Source organism: Phalangium opilio, unplaced genomic scaffold (assembly GCF_054372755.1).
Source record: "Phalangium opilio isolate 3A_F unplaced genomic scaffold, DU_Popi_V2 ptg000063l_1, whole genome shotgun sequence".
Classification (NCBI taxonomy): domain Eukaryota; kingdom Metazoa; phylum Arthropoda; class Arachnida; order Opiliones; family Phalangiidae; genus Phalangium; species Phalangium opilio.
Genome location: NW_028324180.1, coordinates 8,527,109 through 8,552,700, shown reverse-complemented (window position 1 = coordinate 8,552,700; position 25,592 = coordinate 8,527,109).

The window sequence follows — 25,592 nt, the reverse complement described above, 5'->3', positions numbered from 1 at the left end:
ATGTAATGATTTAAATCATTTTCGAGATGTTTCCCAGGTTTCGTTTCATTTATGACTAGTTTAAGAGGCCGTTCCCAGTATACGCTAGACGGTTTCTGATAGTGTTCTATAAGGCTAATTACATATTTAAACTAAATGAAGATCGTATGTGCCAGATTTAAGATATTCAACTTTCAAAGCTAAGTTGGACAATGTAATAATTTAAATCATTTTCGAGATTCTCCTCAGGTTTCCTTTCACATATGACTAATTTATATGGAAGTTCATGGTATACGCTAGACGGTTTCTGATAGTGTTTTATAAGGCTAATTACATATTTAAACTAAATGAAGATCGTATGTGCCAGATTTAAGATATCCAACTTTCAAAGCTAAGTTGAACAATGTAATGATTTAAATCATTTTCGAGATGTTTCCCAGGTTTCGTTTCATTTATGACTAGTTTAAAAGGCCGTTCCCAGTATACGCTAGACGGTTTCTGATAGTGTTCTATAAGGCTAATTACATATTTAAACTAAATGAAGATCGTATGTGCCAGATTTAAGATATTCAACTTTCAAAGCTAAGTTGGACAATGTAATAATTTAAATCATTTTCGAGATTCTCCTCAGGTTTCCTTTCACATATGAATAATTTATATGGAAGTTCATGGTATACGCTAGACGGTTTCTTGTAGTGTTTTATAAGGCTAATTACATATTTAAACTAAATGAAGATCGTATGTGCCAGATTTAAGATATTCAACTTTCAAAGCTAAGTTGGACAATGTAATAATTTAAATCATTTTCGAGATTCTCCTCAGGTTTCCTTTCACATATGACTAATTTATATGGAAGTTCATGGTATACGCTAGACGGTTTCTGATAGTGTTTTATAAGGCTAATTACATATTTAAACTAAATGAAGATCGTATGTGCCAGATTTAAGATATTCAACTTTCAAAGCTAAGTTGGACAATGTAATAATTTAAATCATTTTCGAGATTCTCCTCAGGTTTCCTTTCACATATGACTAATTTATATGGAAGTTCATGGTATACGCTAGACGGTTTCTGATAGTGTTTTATAAGGCTAATTACATATTTAAACTAAATGAAGATCGTATGTGCCAGATTTAAGATATTCAACTTTCAAAGCTAAGTTGGACAATGTAATAATTTAAATCATTTTCGAGATTCTCCTCAGGTTTCCTTTCACATATGAATAATTTATATGGAAGTTCATGGTATACGCTAGACGGTTTCTTGTAGTGTTTTATAAGGCTAATTACATATTTAAACTAAATGAAGATCGTATGTGCCAGATTTAAGATATTCAACTTTCAAAGCTAAGTTGGACAATGTAATAATTTAAATCATTTTCGAGATTCTCCTCAGGTTTCCTTTCACATATGACTAATTTATATGGAAGTTCATGGTATACGCTAGACGGTTTCTGATAGTGTTTTATAAGGCTAATTACATATTTAAACTAAATGAAGATCGTATGTGCCAGATTTAAGATATCCAACTTTCAAAGCTAAGTTGAACAATGTAATGATTTAAATCATTTTCGAGATGTTTCCCAGGTTTCGTTTCATTTATGACTAGTTTAAAAGGCCGTTCCCAGTATACGCTAGACGGTTTCTGATAGTGTTCTATAAGGCTAATTACATATTTAAACTAAATGAAGATCGTATGTGCCAGATTTAAGATATTCAACTTTCAAAGCTAAGTTGGACAATGTAATAATTTAAATCATTTTCGAGATTCTCCTCAGGTTTCCTTTCACATATGAATAATTTATATGGAAGTTCATGGTATACGCTAGACGGTTTCTGATAGTGTTTTATAAGGCTAATTACATATTTAAACTAAATGAAGATCGTATGTGCCAGATTTAAGATATTCAACTTTCAAAGCTAAGTTGGACAATGTAATAATTTAAATCATTTTCGAGATTCTCCTCAGGTTTCCTTTCACATATGACTAATTTATATGGAAGTTCATGGTATACGCTAGACGGTTTCTGATAGTGTTTTATAAGGCTAATTACATATTTAAACTAAATGAAGATCGTATGTGCCAGATTTAAGATATTCAACTTTCAAAGCTAAGTTGGACAATGTAATAATTTAAATCATTTTCGAGATTCTCCTCAGGTTTCCTTTCACATATGAATAATTTATATGGAAGTTCATGGTATACGCTAGACGGTTTCTTGTAGTGTTTTATAAGGCTAATTACATATTTAAACTAAATGAAGATCGTATGTGCCAGATTTAAGATATTCAACTTTCAAAGCTAAGTTGGACAATGTAATAATTTAAATCATTTTCGAGATTCTCCTCAGGTTTCCTTTCACATATGACTAATTTATATGGAAGTTCATGGTATACGCTAGACGGTTTCTGATAGTGTTTTATAAGGCTAATTACATATTTAAACTAAATGAAGATCGTATGTGCCAGATTTAAGATATTCAACTTTCAAAGCTAAGTTGAACAATGTAATAATTAAAATCATGTTCGAGATGTTTCCCAGGTTTCGTTTCATTTATGACTAGTTTAAAAGGCCGTTCCCAGTATACGCTAGACGGTTTCTGATAGTGTTCTATAAGGCTAATTACATATTTAAACTAAATGAAGATCGTATGTGCCAGATTTAAGATATCCAACTTTCAAAGCTAAGTTGAACAATGTAATGATTTAAACCATTTTCGAGATGTTTCCCAGATTTCGTTTCATTTATGACTAGTTTAAGAGGCCGTTCCCAGTATACACTAGACGGTTTCTGATAGTGTTCTATAAGGCTAATTACATATTTAAACTAAATGAAGATCGTATGTGCCAGATTTAAGATATTCAACTTTCAAAGCTAAGTTGGACAATGTAATAATTTAAATCATTTTCGAGATTCTCCTCAGGTTTCCTTTCACATATGACTAATTTATATGGAAGTTCATGGTATACGCTAGACGGTTTCTGATAGTGTTTTATAAGGCTAATTACATATTTAAACTAAATGAAGATCGTATGTGCCAGATTTAAGATATCCAACTTTCAAAGCTAAGTTGAACAATGTAATGATTTAAATCATTTTCGAGATGTTTCCCAGGTTTCGTTTCATTTATGACTAGTTTAAAAGGCCGTTCCCAGTATACGCTAGACGGTTTCTGATAGTGTTCTATAAGGCTAATTACATATTTAAACTAAATGAAGATCGTATGTGCCAGATTTAAGATATTCAACTTTCAAAGCTAAGTTGGACAATGTTATAATTTAAATCATTTTCGAGATTCTCCTCAGGTTTCCTTTCACATATGAATAATTTATATGGAAGTTCATGGTATACGCTAGACGGTTTCTTGTAGTGTTTTATAAGGCTAATTACATATTTAAACTAAATGAAGATCGTATGTGCCAGATTTAAGATATTCAACTTTCAAAGCTAAGTTGGACAATGTAATAATTTAAATCATTTTCGAGATTCTCCTCAGGTTTCCTTTCACATATGACTAATTTATATGGAAGTTCATGGTATACGCTAGACGGTTTCTGATAGTGTTTTATAAGGCTAATTACATATTTAAACTAAATGAAGATCGTATGTGCCAGATTTAAGATATCCAACTTTCAAAGCTAAGTTGAACAATGTAATGATTTAAATCATTTTCGAGATGTTTCCCAGGTTTCGTTTCATTTATGACTAGTTTAAGAGGCCGTTCCCAGTATACGCTAGACGGTTTCTGATAGTGTTCTATAAGGCTAATTACATATTTAAACTAAATGAAGATCGTATGTGCCAGATTTAAGATATTCAACTTTCAAAGCTAAGTTGGACAATGTAATAATTTAAATCATTTTCGAGATTCTCCTCAGGTTTCCTTTCACATATGACTAATTTATATGGAAGTTCATGGTATACGCTAGACGGTTTCTGATAGTGTTTTATAAGGCTAATTACATGTTTAAACTAAATGAAGATCGTATGTGCCAGATTTAAGATATCCAACTTTCAAAGCTAAGTTGAACAATGTAATGATTTAAATCATTTTCGAGATGTTTCCCAGGTTTCGTTTCATTTATGACTAGTTTAAAAGGCCGTTCCCAGTATACGCTAGACGGTTTCTGATAGTGTTCTATAAGGCTAATTACATATTTAAACTAAATGAAGATCGTATGTGCCAGATTTTAGATATTCAACTTTCAAAGCTAAGTTGGACAATGTAATAATTTAAATCATTTTCGAGATTCTCCTCAGGTTTCCTTTCACATATGAATAATTTATATGGAAGTTCATGGTATACGCTAGACGGTTTCTTGTAGTGTTTTATAAGGCTAATTACATATTTAAACTAAATGAAGATCGTATGTGCCAGATTTAAGATATTCAACTTTCAAAGCTAAGTTGGACAATGTAATAATTTAAATCATTTTCGAGATTCTCCTCAGGTTTCCTTTCACATATGACTAATTTATATGGAAGTTCATGGTATACGCTAGACGGTTTCTGATAGTGTTTTATAAGGCTAATTACATATTTAAACTAAATGAAGATCGTATGTGCCAGATTTAAGATATTCAACTTTCAAAGCTAAGTTGGACAATGTAATAATTTAAATCATTTTCGAGATTCTCCTCAGGTTTCCTTTCACATATGACTAATTTATATGGAAGTTCATGGTATACGCTAGACGGTTTCTGATAGTGTTTTATAAGGCTAATTACATATTTAAACTAAATGAAGATCGTATGTGCCAGATTTAAGATATTCAACTTTCAAAGCTAAGTTGGACAATGTAATAATTTAAATCATTTTCGAGATTCTCCTCAGGTTTCCTTTCACATATGAATAATTTATATGGAAGTTCATGGTATACGCTAGACGGTTTCTTGTAGTGTTTTATAAGGCTAATTACATATTTAAACTAAATGAAGATCGTATGTGCCAGATTTAAGATATTCAACTTTCAAAGCTAAGTTGGACAATGTAATAATTTAAATCATTTTCGAGATTCTCCTCAGGTTTCCTTTCACATATGACTAATTTATATGGAAGTTCATGGTATACGCTAGACGGTTTCTGATAGTGTTTTATAAGGCTAATTACATATTTAAACTAAATGAAGATCGTATGTGCCAGATTTAAGATATTCAACTTTCAAAGCTAAGTTGAACAATGTAATAATTAAAATCATGTTCGAGATGTTTCCCAGGTTTCGTTTCATTTATGACTAGTTTAAAAGGCCGTTCCCAGTATACGCTAGACGGTTTCTGATAGTGTTCTATAAGGCTAATTACATATTTAAACTAAATGAAGATCGTATGTGCCAGATTTAAGATATCCAACTTTCAAAGCTAAGTTGAACAATGTAATGATTTAAACCATTTTCGAGATGTTTCCCAGATTTCGTTTCATTTATGACTAGTTTAAGAGGCCGTTCCCAGTATACACTAGACGGTTTCTGATAGTGTTCTATAAGGCTAATTACATATTTAAACTAAATGAAGATCGTATGTGCCAGATTTAAGATATTCAACTTTCAAAGCTAAGTTGGACAATGTAATAATTTAAATCATTTTCGAGATTCTCCTCAGGTTTCCTTTCACATATGACTAATTTATATGGAAGTTCATGGTATACGCTAGACGGTTTCTGATAGTGTTTTATAAGGCTAATTACATATTTAAACTAAATGAAGATCGTATGTGCCAGATTTAAGATATCCAACTTTCAAAGCTAAGTTGAACAATGTAATGATTTAAATCATTTTCGAGATGTTTCCCAGGTTTCGTTTCATTTATGACTAGTTTAAAAGGCCGTTCCCAGTATACGCTAGACGGTTTCTGATAGTGTTCTATAAGGCTAATTACATATTTAAACTAAATGAAGATCGTATGTGCCAGATTTAAGATATTCAACTTTCAAAGCTAAGTTGGACAATGTTATAATTTAAATCATTTTCGAGATTCTCCTCAGGTTTCCTTTCACATATGAATAATTTATATGGAAGTTCATGGTATACGCTAGACGGTTTCTTGTAGTGTTTTATAAGGCTAATTACATATTTAAACTAAATGAAGATCGTATGTGCCAGATTTAAGATATTCAACTTTCAAAGCTAAGTTGGACAATGTAATAATTTAAATCATTTTCGAGATTCTCCTCAGGTTTCCTTTCACATATGACTAATTTATATGGAAGTTCATGGTATACGCTAGACGGTTTCTGATAGTGTTTTATAAGGCTAATTACATATTTAAACTAAATGAAGATCGTATGTGCCAGATTTAAGATATCCAACTTTCAAAGCTAAGTTTAAATCATTTTCGAGATGTTTCCCAGGTTTCGTTTCATTTATGACTAGTTTAAGAGGCCGTTCCCAGTATACACTAGACGGTTTCTGATAGTGTTCTATAAGGCTAATTACATATTTAAACTAAATGAAGATCGTATGTGCCAGATTTAAGATATTCAACTTTCAAAGCTAAGTTGGACAATGTAATAATTTAAATCATTTTCGAGATTCTCCTCAGGTTTCCTTTCACATATGACTAATTTATATGGAAGTTCATGGTATACGCTAGACGGTTTCTGATAGTGTTTTATAAGGCTAATTACATATTTAAACTAAATGAAGATCGTATGTGCCAGATTTAAGATATCCAACTTTCAAAGCTAAGTTGAACAATGTAATGATTTAAATCATTTTCGAGATGTTTCCCAGGTTTCGTTTCATTTATGACTAGTTTAAAAGGCCGTTCCCAGTATACGCTAGACGGTTTCTGATAGTGTTCTATAAGGCTAATTACATATTTAAACTAAATGAAGATCGTATGTGCCAGATTTAAGATATTCAACTTTCAAAGCTAAGTTGGACAATGTTATAATTTAAATCATTTTCGAGATTCTCCTCAGGTTTCCTTTCACATATGAATAATTTATATGGAAGTTCATGGTATACGCTAGACGGTTTCTTGTAGTGTTTTATAAGGCTAATTACATATTTAAACTAAATGAAGATCGTATGTGCCAGATTTATGATATTCAACTTTCAAAGCTAAGTTGGACAATGTAATAATTTAAATCATTTTCGAGATTCTCCTCAGGTTTCCTTTCACATATGAATAATTTATATGGAAGTTCATGGTATACGCTAGACGGTTTCTTGTAGTGTTTTATAAGGCTAATTACATATTTAAACTAAATGAAGATCGTATGTGCCAGATTTAAGATATTCAACTTTCAAAGCTAAGTTGGACAATGTAATAATTTAAATCATTTTCGAGATTCTCCTCAGGTTTCCTTTCACATATGACTAATTTATATGGAAGTTCATGGTATACGCTAGACGGTTTCTGATAGTGTTTTATAAGGCTAATTACATATTTAAACTAAATGAAGATCGTATGTGCCAGATTTAAGATATTCAACTTTCAAAGCTAAGTTGAACAATGTAATAATTAAAATCATGTTCGAGATGTTTCCCAGGTTTCGTTTCATTTATGACTAGTTTAAAAGGCCGTTCCCAGTATACGCTAGACGGTTTCTGATAGTGTTCTATAAGGCTAATTACATATTTAAACTAAATGAAGATCGTATGTGCCAGATTTAAGATATCCAACTTTCAAAGCTAAGTTGAACAATGTAATGATTTAAATCATTTTCGAGATGTTTCCCAGGTTTCGTTTCATTTATGACTAGTTTAAGAGGCCGTTCTCAGTATACGCTAGACGGTTTCTTGTAGTGTTTTATAAGGCTAATTACATATTTAAACTAAATGAAGATCGTATGTGCCAGATTTAAGATATTCAACTTTCAAAGCTAAGTTGGACAATGTAATAATTTAAATCATTTTCGAGATTCTCCTCAGGTTTCCTTTCACATATGACTAATTTATATGGAAGTTCATGGTATACGCTAGACGGTTTCTGATAGTGTTTTATAAGGCTAATTACATATTTAAACTAAATGAAGATCGTATGTGCCAGATTTAAGATATCCAACTTTCAAAGCTAAGTTGAACAATGTAATGATTTAAATCATTTTCGAGATGTTTCCCAGGTTTCGTTTCATTTATGACTAGTTTAAAAGGCCGTTCCCAGTATACGCTAGACGGTTTCTGATAGTGTTCTATAAGGCTAATTACATATTTAAACTAAATGAAGATCGTATGTGCCAGATTTAAGATATTCAACTTTCAAAGCTAAGTTGGACAATGTTATAATTTAAATCATTTTCGAGATTCTCCTCAGGTTTCCTTTCACATATGAATAATTTATATGGAAGTTCATGGTATACGCTAGACGGTTTCTTGTAGTGTTTTATAAGGCTAATTACATATTTAAACTAAATGAAGATCGTATGTGCCAGATTTAAGATATTCAACTTTCAAAGCTAAGTTGGACAATGTAATAATTTAAATCATTTTCGAGATTCTCCTCAGGTTTCCTTTCACATATGACTAATTTATATGGAAGTTCATGGTATACGCTAGACGGTTTCTGATAGTGTTTTATAAGGCTAATTACATATTTAAACTAAATGAAGATCGTATGTGCCAGATTTAAGATATCCAACTTTCAAAGCTAAGTTGAACAATGTAATGATTTAAATCATTTTCGAGATGTTTCCCAGGTTTCGTTTCATTTATGACTAGTTTAAGAGGCCGTTCCCAGTATACACTAGACGGTTTCTGATAGTGTTCTATAAGGCTAATTACATATTTAAACTAAATGAAGATCGTATGTGCCAGATTTAAGATATTCAACTTTCAAAGCTAAGTTGGACAATGTAATAATTTAAATCATTTTCGAGATTCTCCTCAGGTTTCCTTTCACATATGACTAATTTATATGGAAGTTCATGGTATACGCTAGACGGTTTCTGATAGTGTTTTATAAGGCTAATTACATATTTAAACTAAATGAAGATCGTATGTGCCAGATTTAAGATATCCAACTTTCAAAGCTAAGTTGAACAATGTAATGATTTAAATCATTTTCGAGATGTTTCCCAGGTTTCGTTTCATTTATGACTAGTTTAAAAGGCCGTTCCCAGTATACGCTAGACGGTTTCTGATAGTGTTCTATAAGGCTAATTACATATTTAAACTAAATGAAGATCGTATGTGCCAGATTTAAGATATTCAACTTTCAAAGCTAAGTTGGACAATGTTATAATTTAAATCATTTTCGAGATTCTCCTCAGGTTTCCTTTCACATATGAATAATTTATATGGAAGTTCATGGTATACGCTAGACGGTTTCTTGTAGTGTTTTATAAGGCTAATTACATATTTAAACTAAATGAAGATCGTATGTGCCAGATTTAAGATATTCAACTTTCAAAGCTAAGTTGGACAATGTAATAATTTAAATCATTTTCGAGATTCTCCTCAGGTTTCCTTTCACATATGACTAATTTATATGGAAGTTCATGGTATACGCTAGACGGTTTCTGATAGTGTTTTATAAGGCTAATTACATATTTAAACTAAATGAAGATCGTATGTGCCAGATTTAAGATATCCAACTTTCAAAGCTAAGTTGAACAATGTAATGATTTAAATCATTTTCGAGATGTTTCCCAGGTTTCGTTTCATTTATGACTAGTTTAAGAGGCCGTTCCCAGTATACACTAGACGGTTTCTGATAGTGTTCTATAAGGCTAATTACATATTTAAACTAAATGAAGATCGTATGTGCCAGATTTAAGATATTCAACTTTCAAAGCTAAGTTGGACAATGTAATAATTTAAATCATTTTCGAGATTCTCCTCAGGTTTCCTTTCACATATGACTAATTTATATGGAAGTTCATGGTATACGCTAGACGGTTTCTGATAGTGTTTTATAAGGCTCATTACATATTTAAACTAAATGAAGATCGTATGTGCCAGATTTAAGATATCCAACTTTCAAAGCTAAGTTGAACAATGTAATGATTTAAATCATTTTCGAGATGTTTCCCAGGTTTCGTTTCATTTATGACTAGTTTAAAAGGCCGTTCCCAGTATACGCTAGACGGTTTCTGATAGTGTTCTATAAGGCTAATTACATATTTAAACTAAATGAAGATCGTATGTGCCAGATTTAAGATATTCAACTTTCAAAGCTAAGTTGGACAATGTTATAATTTAAATCATTTTCGAGATTCTCCTCAGGTTTCCTTTCACATATGAATAATTTATATGGAAGTTCATGGTATACGCTAGACGGTTTCTTGTAGTGTTTTATAAGGCTAATTACATATTTAAACTAAATGAAGATCGTATGTGCCAGATTTATGATATTCAACTTTCAAAGCTAAGTTGGACAATGTAATAATTTAAATCATTTTCGAGATTCTCCTCAGGTTTCCTTTCACATATGAATAATTTATATGGAAGTTCATGGTATACGCTAGACGGTTTCTTGTAGTGTTTTATAAGGCTAATTACATATTTAAACTAAATGAAGATCGTATGTGCCAGATTTAAGATATTCAACTTTCAAAGCTAAGTTGGACAATGTAATAATTTAAATCATTTTCGAGATTCTCCTCAGGTTTCCTTTCACATATGACTAATTTATATGGAAGTTCATGGTATACGCTAGACGGTTTCTGATAGTGTTTTATAAGGCTAATTACATATTTAAACTAAATGAAGATCGTATGTGCCAGATTTAAGATATTCAACTTTCAAAGCTAAGTTGAACAATGTAATAATTAAAATCATGTTCGAGATGTTTCCCAGGTTTCGTTTCATTTATGACTAGTTTAAAAGGCCGTTCCCAGTATACGCTAGACGGTTTCTGATAGTGTTCTATAAGGCTAATTACATATTTAAACTAAATGAAGATCGTATGTGCCAGATTTAAGATATCCAACTTTCAAAGCTAAGTTGAACAATGTAATGATTTAAACCATTTTCGAGATGTTTCCCAGATTTCGTTTCATTTATGACTAGTTTAAGAGGCCGTTCCCAGTATACGCTAGACGGTTTCTGATAGTGTTCTATAAGGCTAATTACATATTTAAACTAAATGAAGATCGTATGTGCCAGATTTAAGATATTCAACTTTCAAAGCTAAGTTGGACAATGTAATAATTTAAATCATTTTCGAGATTCTCCTCAGGTTTCCTTTCACATATGACTAATTTATATGGAAGTTCATGGTATACGCTAGACGGTTTCTGATAGTGTTTTATAAGGCTAATTACATATTTAAACTAAATGAAGATCGTATGTGCCAGATTTAAGATATCCAACTTTCAAAGCTAAGTTGAACAATGTAATGATTTAAATCATTTTCGAGATGTTTCCCAGGTTTCGTTTCATTTATGACTAGTTTAAAAGGCCGTTCCCAGTATACGCTAGACGGTTTCTGATAGTGTTCTATAAGGCTAATTACATATTTAAACTAAATGAAGATCGTATGTGCCAGATTTAAGATATTCAACTTTCAAAGCTAAGTTGGACAATGTTATAATTTAAATCATTTTCGAGATTCTCCTCAGGTTTCCTTTCACATATGAATAATTTATATGGAAGTTCATGGTATACGCTAGACGGTTTCTTGTAGTGTTTTATAAGGCTAATTACATATTTAAACTAAATGAAGATCGTATGTGCCAGATTTAAGATATTCAACTTTCAAAGCTAAGTTGGACAATGTAATAATTTAAATCATTTTCGAGATTCTCCTCAGGTTTCCTTTCACATATGACTAATTTATATGGAAGTTCATGGTATACGCTAGACGGTTTCTGATAGTGTTTTATAAGGCTAATTACATATTTAAACTAAATGAAGATCGTATGTGCCAGATTTAAGATATCCAACTTTCAAAGCTAAGTTGAACAATGTAATGATTTAAATCATTTTCGAGATGTTTCCCAGGTTTCGTTTCATTTATGACTAGTTTAAAAGGCCGTTCCCAGTATACGCTAGACGGTTTCTGATAGTGTTCTATAAGGCTAATTACATATTTAAACTAAATGAAGATCGTATGTGCCAGATTTAAGATATTCAACTTTCAAAGCTAAGTTGAACAATGTAATAATTAAAATCATGTTCGAGATGTTTCCCAGGTTTCGTTTCATTTATGACTAGTTTAAAAGGCCGTTCCCAGTATACGCTAGACGGTTTCTGATAGTGTTCTATAAGGCTAATTACATATTTAAACTAAATGAAGATCGTATGTGCCAGATTTAAGATATCCAACTTTCAAAGCTAAGTTGAACAATGTAATGATTTAAATCATTTTCGAGATGTTTCCCAGGTTTCGTTTCATTTATGACTAGTTTAAAAGGCCGTTCCCAGTATACGCTAGACGGTTTCTGATAGTGTTCTATAAGGCTAATTACATATTTAAACTAAATGAAGATCGTATGTGCCAGATTTAAGATATTCAACTTTCAAAGCTAAGTTGGACAATGTTATAATTTAAATCATTTTCGAGATTCTCCTCAGGTTTCCTTTCACATATGAATAATTTATATGGAAGTTCATGGTATACGCTAGACGGTTTCTTGTAGTGTTTTATAAGGCTAATTACATATTTAAACTAAATGAAGATCGTATGTGCCAGATTTAAGATATTCAACTTTCAAAGCTAAGTTGGACAATGTAATAATTTAAATCATTTTCGAGATTCTCCTCAGGTTTCCTTTCACATATGACTAATTTATATGGAAGTTCATGGTATACGCTAGACGGTTTCTGATAGTGTTTTATAAGGCTAATTACATATTTAAACTAAATGAAGATCGTATGTGCCAGATTTAAGATATCCAACTTTCAAAGCTAAGTTGAACAATGTAATGATTTAAATCATTTTCGAGATGTTTCCCAGGTTTCGTTTCATTTATGACTAGTTTAAGAGGCCGTTCCCAGTATACGCTAGACGGTTTCTGATAGTGTTCTATAAGGCTAATTACATATTTAAACTAAATGAAGATCGTATGTGCCAGATTTAAGATATTCAACTTTCAAAGCTAAGTTGGACAATGTAATAATTTAAATCATTTTCGAGATTCTCCTCAGGTTTCCTTTCACATATGACTAATTTATATGGAAGTTCATGGTATACGCTAGACGGTTTCTGATAGTGTTTTATAAGGCTAATTACATATTTAAACTAAATGAAGATCGTATGTGCCAGATTTAAGATATCCAACTTTCAAAGCTAAGTTGAACAATGTAATGATTTAAATCATTTTCGAGATGTTTCCCAGGTTTCGTTTCATTTATGACTAGTTTAAAAGGCCGTTCCCAGTATACGCTAGACGGTTTCTGATAGTGTTCTATAAGGCTAATTACATATTTAAACTAAATGAAGATCGTATGTGCCAGATTTAAGATATTCAACTTTCAAAGCTAAGTTGGACAATGTAATAATTTAAATCATTTTCGAGATTCTCCTCAGGTTTCCTTTCACATATGAATAATTTATATGGAAGTTCATGGTATACGCTAGACGGTTTCTTGTAGTGTTTTATAAGGCTAATTACATATTTAAACTAAATGAAGATCGTATGTGCCAGATTTAAGATATTCAACTTTCAAAGCTAAGTTGGACAATGTAATAATTTAAATCATTTTCGAGATTCTCCTCAGGTTTCCTTTCACATATGACTAATTTATATGGAAGTTCATGGTATACGCTAGACGGTTTCTGATAGTGTTTTATAAGGCTAATTACATATTTAAACTAAATGAAGATCGTATGTGCCAGATTTAAGATATTCAACTTTCAAAGCTAAGTTGAACAATGTAATAATTAAAATCATGTTCGAGATGTTTCCCAGGTTTCGTTTCATTTATGACTAGTTTAAAAGGCCGTTCCCAGTATACGCTAGACGGTTTCTGATAGTGTTCTATAAGGCTAATTACATATTTAAACTAAATGAAGATCGTATGTGCCAGATTTAAGATATCCAACTTTCAAAGCTAAGTTGAACAATGTAATGATTTAAACCATTTTCGAGATGTTTCCCAGATTTCGTTTCATTTATGACTAGTTTAAGAGGCCGTTCCCAGTATACGCTAGACGGTTTCTGATAGTGTTCTATAAGGCTAATTACATATTTAAACTAAATGAAGATCGTATGTGCCAGATTTAAGATATTCAACTTTCAAAGCTAAGTTGGACAATGTAATAATTTAAATCATTTTCGAGATTCTCCTCAGGTTTCCTTTCACATATGACTAATTTATATGGAAGTTCATGGTATACGCTAGACGGTTTCTGATAGTGTTTTATAAGGCTAATTACATATTTAAACTAAATGAAGATCGTATGTGCCAGATTTAAGATATTCAACTTTCAAAGCTAAGTTGGACAATGTAATAATTTAAATCATTTTCGAGATTCTCCTCAGGTTTCCTTTCACATATGACTAATTTATATGGAAGTTCATGGTATACGCTAGACGGTTTCTGATAGTGTTTTATAAGGCTAATTACATATTTAAACTAAATGAAGATCGTATGTGCCAGATTTAAGATATCCAACTTTCAAAGCTAAGTTGAACAATGTAATGATTTAAATCATTTTCGAGATGTTTCCCAGGTTTCGTTTCATTTATGACTAGTTTAAAAGGCCGTTCCCAGTATACGCTAGACGGTTTCTGATAGTGTTCTATAAGGCTAATTACATATTTAAACTAAATGAAGATCGTATGTGCCAGATTTAAGATATTCAACTTTCAAAGCTAAGTTGGACAATGTTATAATTTAAATCATTTTCGAGATTCTCCTCAGGTTTCCTTTCACATATGAATAATTTATATGGAAGTTCATGGTATACGCTAGACGGTTTCTTGTAGTGTTTTATAAGGCTAATTACATATTTAAACTAAATGAAGATCGTATGTGCCAGATTTAAGATATTCAACTTTCAAAGCTAAGTTGGACAATGTAATAATTTAAATCATTTTCGAGATTCTCCTCAGGTTTCCTTTCACATATGACTAATTTATATGGAAGTTCATGGTATACGCTAGACGGTTTCTGATAGTGTTTTATAAGGCTAATTACATATTTAAACTAAATGAAGATCGTATGTGCCAGATTTAAGATATCCAACTTTCAAAGCTAAGTTGAACAATGTAATGATTTAAATCATTTTCGAGATGTTTCCCAGGTTTCGTTTCATTTATGACTAGTTTAAGAGGCCGTTCCCAGTATACGCTAGACGGTTTCTGATAGTGTTCTATAAGGCTAATTACATATTTAAACTAAATGAAGATCGTATGTGCCAGATTTAAGATATTCAACTTTCAAAGCTAAGTTGGACAATGTAATAATTTAAATCATTTTCGAGATTCTCCTCAGGTTTCCTTTCACATATGACTAATTTATATGGAAGTTCATGGTATACGCTAGACGGTTTCTGATAGTGTTTTATAAGGCTAATTACATATTTAAACTAAATGAAGATCGTATGTGCCAGATTTAAGATATCCAACTTTCAAAGCTAAGTTGAACAATGTAATGATTTAAATCATTTTCGAGATGTTTCCCAGGTTTCGTTTCATTTATGACTAGTTTAAAAGGCCGTTCCCAGTATACGCTAGACGGTTTCTGATAGTGTTCTATAAGGCTAATTACATATTTAAACTAAATGAAGATCGTATGTGCCAGATTTAAGATATTCAACTTTCAAAGCTAAGTTGGACAATGTTATAATTTAAATCATTTTCGAGATTCTCCTCAGGTTTCCTTTCACATATGAATAATTTATATGGAAGTTCATGGTATACGCTAGACGGTTTCTTGTAGTGTTTTATAAGGCTAATTACATATTTAAACTAAATGAAGATCGTATGTGCCAGATTTAAGATATTCAACTTTCAAAGCTAAGTTGGACAATGTAATAATTTAAATCATTTTCGAGATTCTCCTCAGGTTTCCTTTCACATATGACTAATTTATATGGAAGTTCATGGTATACGCTAGACGGTTTCTGATAGTGTTTTATAAGGCTAATTACATATTTAAACTAAATGAAGATCGTATGTGCCAGATTTAAGATATCCAACTTTCAAAGCTAAGTTGAACAATGTAATGATTTAAATCATTTTCGAGATGTTTCCCAGGTTTCGTTTCATTTATGACTAGTTTAAGAGGCCGTTCCCAGTATACGCTAGACGGTTTCTGATAGTGTTCTATAAGGCTAATTACATATTTAAACTAAATGAAGATCGTATGTGCCAGATTTAAGATATTCAACTTTCAAAGCTAAGTTGGACAATGTAATAATTTAAATCATTTTCGAGATTCTCCTCAGGTTTCCTTTCACATATGACTAATTTATATGGAAGTTCATGGTATACGCTAGACGGTTTCTGATAGTGTTTTATAAGGCTAATTACATATTTAAACTAAATGAAGATCGTATGTGCCAGATTTAAGATATCCAACTTTCAAAGCTAAGTTGAACAATGTAATGATTTAAATCATTTTCGAGATGTTTCCCAGGTTTCGTTTCATTTATGACTAGTTTAAAAGGCCGTTCCCAGTATACGCTAGACGGTTTCTGATAGTGTTCTATAAGGCTAATTACATATTTAAACTAAATGAAGATCGTATGTGCCAGATTTAAGATATTCAACTTTCAAAGCTAAGTTGGACAATGTAATAATTTAAATCATTTTCGAGATTCTCCTCAGGTTTCCTTTCACATATGAATAATTTATATGGAAGTTCATGGTATACGCTAGACGGTTTCTGATAGTGTTTTATAAGGCTAATTACATATTTAAACTAAATGAAGATCGTATGTGCCAGATTTAAGATATCCAACTTTCAAAGCTAAGTTGAACAATGTAATGATTTAAATCATTTTCGAGATGTTTCCCAGGTTTCGTTTCATTTATGACTAGTTTAAGAGGCCGTTCCCAGTATACGCTAGACGGTTTCTGATAGTGTTCTATAAGGCTAATTACATATTTAAACTAAATGAAGATCGTATGTGCCAGATTTAAGATATTCAACTTTCAAAGCTAAGTTGGACAATGTAATAATTTAAATCATTTTCGAGATTCTCCTCAGGTTTCCTTTCACATATGACTAATTTATATGGAAGTTCATGGTATACGCTAGACGGTTTCTGATAGTGTTTTATAAGGCTAATTACATATTTAAACTAAATGAAGATCGTATGTGCCAGATTTAAGATATCCAACTTTCAAAGCTAAGTTGAACAATGTAATGATTTAAATCATTTTCGAGATGTTTCCCAGGTTTCGTTTCATTTATGACTAGTTTAAAAGGCCGTTCCCAGTATACGCTAGACGGTTTCTGATAGTGTTCTATAAGGCTAATTACATATTTAAACTAAATGAAGATCGTATGTGCCAGATTTAAGATATTCAACTTTCAAAGCTAAGTTGGACAATGTAATAATTTAAATCATTTTCGAGATTCTCCTCAGGTTTCCTTTCACATATGAATAATTTATATGGAAGTTCATGGTATACGCTAGACGGTTTCTTGTAGTGTTTTATAAGGCTAATTACATATTTAAACTAAATGAAGATCGTATGTGCCAGATTTAAGATATTCAACTTTCAAAGCTAAGTTGGACAATGTAATAATTTAAATCATTTTCGAGATTCTCCTCAGGTTTCCTTTCACATATGACTAATTTATATGGAAGTTCATGGTATACGCTAGACGGTTTCTGATAGTGTTTTATAAGGCTAATTACATATTTAAACTAAATGAAGATCGTATGTGCCAGATTTAAGATATTCAACTTTCAAAGCTAAGTTGAACAATGTAATAATTAAAATCATGTTCGAGATGTTTCCCAGGTTTCGTTTCATTTATGACTAGTTTAAAAGGCCGTTCCCAGTATACGCTAGACGGTTTCTGATAGTGTTCTATAAGGCTAATTACATATTTAAACTAAATGAAGATCGTATGTGCCAGATTTAAGATATCCAACTTTCAAAGCTAAGTTGAACAATGTAATGATTTAAACCATTTTCGAGATGTTTCCCAGATTTCGTTTCATTTATGACTAGTTTAAGAGGCCGTTCCCAGTATACGCTAGACGGTTTCTGATAGTGTTCTATAAGGCTAATTACATATTTAAACTAAATGAAGATCGTATGTGCCAGATTTAAGATATTCAACTTTCAAAGCTAAGTTGGACAATGTAATAATTTAAATCATTTTCGAGATTCTCCTCAGGTTTCCTTTCACATATGACTAATTTATATGGAAGTTCATGGTATACGCTAGACGGTTTCTGATAGTGTTTTATAAGGCTAATTACATATTTAAACTAAATGAAGATCGTATGTGCCAGATTTAAGATATTCAACTTTCAAAGCTAAGTTGGACAATGTAATAATTTAAATCATTTTCGAGATTCTCCTCAGGTTTCCTTTCACATATGACTAATTTATATGGAAGTTCATGGTATACGCTAGACGGTTTCTGATAGTGTTTTATAAGGCTAATTACATATTTAAACTAAATGAAGATCGTATGTGCCAGATTTAAGATATCCAACTTTCAAAGCTAAGTTGAACAATGTAATGATTTAAATCATTTTCGAGATGTTTCCCAGGTTTCGTTTCATTTATGACTAGTTTAAAAGGCCGTTCCCAGTATACGCTAGACGGTTTCTGATAGTGTTCTATAAGGCTAATTACATATTTAAACTAAATGAAGATCGTATGTGCCAGATTTAAGATATTCAACTTTCAAAGCTAAGTTGGACAATGTTATAATTTAAATCATTTTCGAGATTCTCCTCAGGTTTCCTTTCACATATGAATAATTTATATGGAAGTTCATGGTATACGCTAGACGGTTTCTTGTAGTGTTTTATAAGGCTAATTACATATTTAAACTAAATGAAGATCGTATGTGCCAGATTTAAGATATTCAACTTTCAAAGCTAAGTTGGACAATGTAATAATTTAAATCATTTTCGAGATTCTCCTCAGGTTTCCTTTCACATATGACTAATTTATATGGAAGTTCATGGTATACGCTAGACGGTTTCTGATAGTGTTTTATAAGGCTAATTACATATTTAAACTAAATGAAGATCGTATGTGCCAGATTTAAGATATCCAACTTTCAAAGCTAAGTTGAACAATGTAATGATTTAAATCATTTTCGAGATGTTTCCCAGGTTTCGTTTCATTTATGACTAGTTTAAGAGGCCGTTCCCAGTATACGCTAGACGGTTTCTGATAGTGTTCTATAAGGCTAATTACATATTTAAACTAAATGAAGATCGTATGTGCCAGATTTAAGATATTCAACTTTCAAAGCTAAGTTGGACAATGTAATAATTTAAATCATTTTCGAGATTCTCCTCAGGTTTCCTTTCACATATGACTAATTTATATGGAAGTTCATGGTATACGCTAGACGGTTTCTGATAGTGTTTTATAAGGCTAATTACATATTTAAACTAAATGAAGATCGTATGTGCCAGATTTAAGATATCCAACTTTCAAAGCTAAGTTGAACAATGTAATGATTTAAACCATTTTCGAGATGTTTCCCAGGTTTCGTTTCATTTATGACTAGTTTAAAAGGCCGTTCCCAGTATACGCTAGACGGTTTCTGATAGTGTTCTATAAGGCTAATTACATATTTAAACTAAATGAAGATCGTATGCGCCAGATTTAAGATATTCAACTTTCAAAGCTAAGTTGGACAATGTAATAATTTAAATCATTTTCGAGATTCTCCTCAGGTTTCCTTTCACATATGACTAATTTATATGGAAGTTCATGGTATACGCTAGACGGTTTCTGATAGTGTTTTATAAGGCTAATTACATATTTAAACTAAATGAAGATCGTATGTGCCAGATTTAAGATATTCAACTTTCAAAGCTAAGTTGGACAATGTAATAATTTAAATCATTTTCGAGATTCTCCTCAGGTTTCCTTTCACATATGAATAATTTATATGGAAGTTCATGGTATACGCTAGACGGTTTCTGGTAGTGTTTTATAAGGCTAATTACATATTTAAACTAAATGAAGATCGTATGTGCCAGATTTAAGATATTCAACTTTCAAAGCTAAGTTGGACAATGTAATAATTTAAATCATTTTCGAGATTCTCCTCAGGTTTCCTTTCACATATGACTAATTTATATGGAAGTTCATGGTATACGCTAGACGGTTTCTGATAGTGTTTTATAAGGCTAATTACATATTTAAACTAAATGAAGATCGTATGTGCCAGATTTAAGATATTCAACTTTCAAAGCTAAGTTGGACAATGTAATAATTTAAATCATTTTCGAGATTCTCCTCAGGTTTCCTTTCACATATGAATAATTTATATGGAAGTTCATGGTATACGCTAGACGGTTTCTGATAGTGTTCTATAAGGCTAATTACATATTTAAACTAAATGAAGATCGTATGTGCCAGATTTAAGATATTCAACTTTCAAAGCTAAGTTGGACAATGTAATAATTTAAATCATTTTCGAGATTCTCCTCAGGTTTCCTTTCACATATGACTAATTTATATGGAAGTTCATGGTATACGCTAGACGGTTTCTGATAGTGTTTTATAAGGCTAATTACATATTTAAACTAAATGAAGATCGTATGTGCCAGATTTAAGATATCCAACTTTCAAAGCTAAGTTGAACAATGTAATGATTTAAATCATTTTCGAGATGTTTCCCAGGTTTCGTTTCATTTATGACTAGTTTAAAAGGCCGTTCCCAGTATACGCTAGACGGTTTCTGATAGTGTTCTATAAGGCTAATTACATATTTAAACTAAATGAAGATCGTATGTGCCAGATTTAAGATATTCAACTTTCAAAGCTAAGTTGGACAATGTAATAATTTAAATCATTTTCGAGATTCTCCTCAGGTTTCCTTTCACATATGAATAATTTATATGGAAGTTCATGGTATACGCTAGACGGTTTCTTGTAGTGTTTTATAAGGCTAATTACATATTTAAACTAAATGAAGATCGTATGTGCCAGATTTAAGATATTCAACTTTCAAAGCTAAGTTGGACAATGTAATAATTTAAATCATTTTCGAGATTCTCCTCAGGTTTCCTTTCACATATGACTAATTTATATGGAAGTTCATGGTATACGCTAGACGGTTTCTGATAGTGTTTTATAAGGCTAATTACATATTTAAACTAAATGAAGATCGTATGTGCCAGATTTAAGATATTCAACTTTCAAAGCTAAGTTGAACAATGTAATAATTAAAATCATGTTCGAGATGTTTCCCAGGTTTCGTTTCATTTATGACTAGTTTAAAAGGCCGTTCCCAGTATACGCTAGACGGTTTCTGATAGTGTTCTATAAGGCTAATTACATATTTAAACTAAATGAAGATCGTATGTGCCAGATTTAAGATATCCAACTTTCAAAGCTAAGTTGAACAATGTAATGATTTAAACCATTTTCGAGATGTTTCCCAGATTTCGTTTCATTTATGACTAGTTTAAGAGGCCGTTCCCAGTATACGCTAGACGGTTTCTGATAGTGTTCTATAAGGCTAATTACATATTTAAACTAAATGAAGATCGTATGTGCCAGATTTAAGATATTCAACTTTCAAAGCTAAGTTGGACAATGTAATAATTTAAATCATTTTCGAGATTCTCCTCAGGTTTCCTTTCACATATGACTAATTTATATGGAAGTTCATGGTATACGCTAGACGGTTTCTGATAGTGTTTTATAAGGCTAATTACATATTTAAACTAAATGAAGATCGTATGTGCCAGATTTAAGATATTCAACTTTCAAAGCTAAGTTGGACAATGTAATAATTTAAATCATTTTCGAGATTCTCCTCAGGTTTCCTTTCACATATGACTAATTTATATGGAAGTTCATGGTATACGCTAGACGGTTTCTGATAGTGTTTTATAAGGCTAATTACATATTTAAACTAAATGAAGATCGTATGTGCCAGATTTAAGATATCCAACTTTCAAAGCTAAGTTGAACAATGTAATGATTTAAATCATTTTCGAGATGTTTCCCAGGTTTCGTTTCATTTATGACTAGTTTAAAAGGCCGTTCCCAGTATACGCTAGACGGTTTCTGATAGTGTTCTATAAGGCTAATTACATATTTAAACTAAATGAAGATCGTATGTGCCAGATTTAAGATATTCAACTTTCAAAGCTAAGTTGGACAATGTTATAATTTAAATCATTTTCGAGATTCTCCTCAGGTTTCCTTTCACATATGAATAATTTATATGGAAGTTCATGGTATACGCTAGACGGTTTCTTGTAGTGTTTTATAAGGCTAATTACATATTTAAACTAAATGAAGATCGTATGTGCCAGATTTAAGATATTCAACTTTCAAAGCTAAGTTGGACAATGTAATAATTTAAATCATTTTCGAGATTCTCCTCAGGTTTCCTTTCACATATGACTAATTTATATGGAAGTTCATGGTATACGCTAGACGGTTTCTGATAGTGTTTTATAAGGCTAATTACATATTTAAACTAAATGAAGATCGTATGTGCCAGATTTAAGATATCCAACTTTCAAAGCTAAGTTGAACAATGTAATGATTTAAATCATTTTCGAGATGTTTCCCAGGTTTCGTTTCATTTATGACTAGTTTAAAAGGCCGTTCCCAGTATACGCTAGACGGTTTCTGATAGTGTTCTATAAGGCTAATTACATATTTAAACTAAATGAAGATCGTATGTGCCAGATTTAAGATATTCAACTTTCAAAGCTAAGTTGGACAATGTAATAATTTAAATCATTTTCGAGATTCTCCTCAGGTTTCCTTTCACATATGACTAATTTATATGGAAGTTCATGGTATACGCTAGACGGTTTCTGATAGTGTTTTATAAGGCTAATTACATATTTAAACTAAATGAAGATCGTATGTGCCAGATTTAAGATATCCAACTTTCAAAGCTAAGTTGAACAATGTAATGATTTAAACCATTTTCGAGATGTTTCCCAGGTTTCGTTTCATTTATGACTAGTTTAAAAGGCCGTTCCCAGTATACGCTAGACGGTTTCTGATAGTGTTCTATAAGGCTAATTACATATTTAAACTAAATGAAGATCGTATGCGCCAGATTTAAGATATTCAACTTTCAAAGCTAAGTTGGACAATGTAATAATTTAAATCATTTTCGAGATTCTCCTCAGGTTTCCTTTCACATATGACTAATTTATATGGAAGTTCATGGTATACGCTAGACGGTTTCTGATAGTGTTTTATAAGGCTAATTACATATTTAAACTAAATGAAGATCGTATGTGCCAGATTTAAGATATTCAACTTTCAAAGCTAAGTTGGACAATGTAATAATTTAAATCATTTTCGAGATTCTCCTCAGGTTTCCTTTCACATATGAATAATTTATATGGAAGTTCATGGTATACGCTAGACGGTTTCTGGTAGTGTTTTATAAGGCTAATTACATATTTAAACTAAATGAAGATCGTATGTGCCAGATTTAAGATATTCAACTTTCAAAGCTAAGTTGGACAATGTAATAATTTAAATCATTTTCGAGATTCTCCTCAGGTTTCCTTTCACATATGACTAATTTATATGGAAGTTCATGGTATACGCTAGACGGTTTCTGATAGTGTTTTATAAGGCTAATTACATATTTAAACTAAATGAAGATCGTATGTGCCAGATTTAAGATATTCAACTTTCAAAGCTAAGTTGGACAATGTAATAATTTAAATCATTTTCGAGATTCTCCTCAGGTTTCCTTTCACATATGAATAATTTATATGGAAGTTCATGGTATACGCTAGACGGTTTCTGGTAGTGTTTTATAAGGCTAATTACATATTTAAACTAAATGAAGATCGTATGTGCCAGATTTAAGATATTCAACTTTCAAAGCTAAGTTGGACAATGTAATAATTTAAATCATTTTCGAGATTCTCCTCAGGTTTCCTTTCACATATGACTAATTTATATGGAAGTTCATGGTATACGCTAGACGGTTCCTGATAGTGTTTTATAAGGCTAATTACATATTTAAACTAAATGAAGATCGTATGTGCCAGATTTAAGATATCCAACTTTCAAAGCTAAGTTGAACAATGTAATGATTTAAATCATTTTCGAGATGTTTCCCAGATTTCGTTTCATTTATGACTAGTTTAAAAGGCCGTTCCCAGTATACGCTAGACGGTTTCTGATAGCGTTCTATAAGGCTAATTACATATTTAAACTAAATGAAGATCGTATGTGCCAGATTTAAGATATTCAACTTTCAAAGCTAAGTTGGACAATGTTATAATTTAAATCATTTTCGAGATTCTCCTCAGGTTTCCTTTCACATATGAATAATTTATATGGAAGTTCATGGTATACGCTAGACGGTTTCTTGTAGTGTTTTATAAGGCTAATTACATATTTAAACTAAATGAAGATCGTATGTGCCAGATTTAAGATATTCAACTTTCAAAGCTAAGTTGAACAATGTAATGATTTAAACCATTTTCGAGATGTTTCCCAGGTTTCGTTTCATTTATGACTAGTTTAAAAGGCCGTTCCCAGTATACGCTAGACGGTTTCTGGTAGTGTTTTATAAGGCTTATTACATATTTAAACTAAATGAAGATCGTATGTGCCAGATTTAAGATATCCAACTTTCAAAACTAAGTTGGACAATGTAATAATTTAAATCATTTTCGAGATTCTCCTCAGGTTTCCTTTCACATATGACTAATTTATATGGAAGTTCATGGTATACGCTAGACGGTTTCTGATAGTGTTTTATAAGGCTAATTACATATTTAAACTAAATGAAGATCGTATGTGCCAGATTTAAGATATTCAACTTTCAAAGCTAAGTTGGACAATGTAATAATTTAAATCATTTTCGAGATTCTCCTCAGGTTTCCTTTCACATATGAATAATTTATATGGAAGTTCATGGTATACGCTAGACGGTTTCTGGTAGTGTTTTATAAGGCTAATTACATATTTAAACTAAATGAAGATCGTATGTGCCAGATTTAAGATATCCAACTTTCAAAGCTAAGTTGAACAATGTAATGATTTAAATCATTTTCGAGATGTTTCCCAGGTTTCGTTTCATTTATGACTAGTTTAAAAGGCCGTTCCCAGTATACGCTAGACGGTTTCTGATATAGTTCTATAAGGCTAATTACATATTTAAACTAAATGAAGATCGTATGTGCCAGATTTAAGATATCCAACTTTCAAAGCTAAGTTGAACAATGTAATGATTTAAACCATTTTCGAGATGTTTCCCAGATTTCGTTTCATTTATGACTAGTTTAAGAGGCCGTTCCCAGTATACGCTAGACGGTTTCTGATAGTGTTCTATAAGGCTAATTACATATTTGCACTAAATGAAGATCGTATGTGCCAGATTTAAGATATCCAACTTTCAAAGCTAAGTTGAACAATGTAATGATTTAAACCATTTTCGAGATGTTTCCCAGATTTCGTTTCATTTATGACTAGTTTAAGAGGCTGTTCCCAGTATACGCTAGACGGTTTCTGATAGTGTTCTATAAGGCTAATTACATATTTAAACTAAATGAAGATCGTATGTGCCAGATTTAAGATATTCAACTTTCAAAGCTAAGTTGGACAATGTAATAATTTAA